The sequence below is a fragment of the Oratosquilla oratoria genome, chromosome 23, assembly GCF_046742065.1.
Source record: "Oratosquilla oratoria isolate Oo_2021 chromosome 23, ASM4674206v1, whole genome shotgun sequence".
Taxonomy (NCBI): domain Eukaryota; kingdom Metazoa; phylum Arthropoda; class Malacostraca; order Stomatopoda; family Squillidae; genus Oratosquilla; species Oratosquilla oratoria.
In genome coordinates this window covers 51,789,369-51,791,868 of record NC_134799.1, presented here as the reverse complement: position 1 = coordinate 51,791,868, position 2,500 = coordinate 51,789,369, and the positions used below count along the sequence as shown (strand labels likewise).

The 2,500-nt window shown below is 37.7% G+C and overlaps 1 protein-coding gene across 1 annotated transcript in view; it reads right to left on the bottom strand.

Annotated features, from left to right (window-relative positions):
• LOC143037811 (uncharacterized) overlaps positions 1–2,500 on the bottom strand; it is a 6,488-nt gene that overhangs the window by 1,581 nt on the left and 2,407 nt on the right. The window lies entirely within an intron of this gene.

Genomic DNA, 2,500 nt, shown 5'->3' with positions numbered 1-2,500 from the left:
AAACAATTTGGCTTTAGAAGTGGAAGATCGTGTACCACAAATCTAATATGTTTTTACTCGAAATCAATAGAGATAATACAAGAAAGAAATAGCTGGGCAGATTTCGCCTTCTTGGACTTGCAGAAGGCTTTTGACAAAGTACCACATGAAAAGCTAATAAGAAAAATTAAATAATAGCAGGAATACAAGGTAAGCTACTGGAATGAATGAAAGATTTCTCAAGTGGGAGAAAAATGAGAGTGGTACTTAGAGACAAAAACTCGAACTTGGAAGATGTGATAAGTGGCGTCCCGCAAGGCTCTATAACTGACTTCTTTAATGTTTGCCATATATATAAAAGATATGGATGAGGGAGTGAAGTGTTACATGAACTTCTTTGCTGATGATGCCAAATTACTCAAGAGAGTAAGCACAGAAGAAGACTGCAGATCGCTACAAAAAGACCTAGATTAAATATAGGAATGGAGTCAGAGGTGTGAAGTAAACTTTAACATTTAGAAATGTAGTATAATGGAATTTGGAAAAAGCAAAAATAGAATATCGGGTCAATATAAGATTGTTATAAGGAAAGTAAAAAAGTCAACTCAGAAAGGGACCTGAGAGTGATTATCTCAAGTGACTTGACACCTGATAAACATGTCAATAAATTAGTTGGAGAGACTTTTAACTTATTAAGATCAATGAAAGTGGCCTTCGACTACATGGATGAAGAAATGGTAAAGAAAATAGTGGTTGTACTGATAACACCAAAATTGGGGTATGCTGCGACACTATGAGCACCTAGTGAAAAAAAAAGAAATAGAAAGAATTCAAAAAGCAGTGATAGCAATAGCACCTACACTTTCAAATTTGACATACGAACAAAAATTGGATAAATTACATCTATCAACACTGGAACAGAGAAGAGAAAGAGGTGATTTGCTGATCATTTACAGAATTCTGAAAGGGATAGAAGTTCTTGATAGAGATGACTTATTAAAATGGGACAGAAGAGAAACAAGAGGACACGAGAAGAAGCTAAAGAAGGACAGCTACAGAAGATATTTGAAAAAGAATAGCTTCCCACACAGAGTGACTGATGTCTGGAACAAACTAAACGGGGAAACAGTGAGTGCCAAAACTATGTAAGATTTTAAGAGCAAACTGGATGCGGAGAGATACGAAAACGGGTCACTACGAGCATAGCTCTCGTCCCGTAAAATACAACTAGGTAATACAACTAGGTAAAATAAACACACACACACACACACACACACACACACACACACACACACACACACACACACACACACACACACACACACACATACACACACACATACACACACACACACACACACACACACACACACACACACACACACACACACACACACACACACACACACACACAGATATATATATATATATATGTATATATATATATATATATATATATATATATATATATATATATATATATACATATGTGTGTGTGTGTGTGTGTGTGTGTGTGTGTGTGTGTGTGTGTGTGTGTGTGTGTGTGTGTGTGTGTGTGTGTGTGTGTGTGTGTGTACATACATATACACCATGTAGAGAAAGAAGAGAAAGCGGAAAGGAGAGTAGATAGTCAATTTTCGTGTAGTCCGTTGTTGTGGTGGAACTACATGGAGTGCTGCCCATGGTGTTCGAAGGGTGTTTACGTGATGAAGCTATGTGGATTATTGCATTGGACCTTCTTGATGAGGGGAGAGTTGGTACGGGCATTAGTTTTATGTGTATGGTAAGCTTTCTCTTAAGAATATACGCTGTTTTAGGCACTTTTAATCTTCAGGTGGCAGATTTTCTAGAGGAAGAAGATATAGATGAGAAGGCTACATAAGGAACATAAGAACATAAGAAATAAAGGAGACTGCAAAAGACCATAAGGCCTACACTAGGCAGCTCCGTATCCATTCACCACCTGTCGTCCCCCATCCATAAAGTTGTCTAATCGTTTTTTAAAAACAACTGATAGTTTCAGCGCTTACTACGTGGTTACTAAGTTTAAATTCCATTCATCGACCACCTATTTGTAAACCAATTCTTGCCTATTACCTTCCTTCTTAAATCTAAATTTTGTCCAGTTTTATACCCATTACTGCGAGTCCTGCCCTGTTGTTTTATTATGATGACCTTGTTTGCATCACCCTTGTTTATAGCCTTTGATCCACTTGAACACTTCTATTAGATCACCCCGCACTCTGCGTCTTTCCAGAGAGTGTAAGTTTAGGTGCCTAAGCCTCTCTTCGTAAGGCAAATTTCCGAGTCCTTGTATCATTTTGGTCGTTCTTCTCTGTACTGATTCTAGTGAATTTATGTCCATTTTTGTTAGGACGGAGACCAAAACTGTACCGCATAGTCCAGGCATGGGTCTAACTATTGCTAGATAGAGTTTAATAATTACCTCTGCACTTCTAATTTGTTACCGTCCTAGCAATGAAGCCTAATGTACTGTTTGCTTTATTTCTGGCGCTAAATG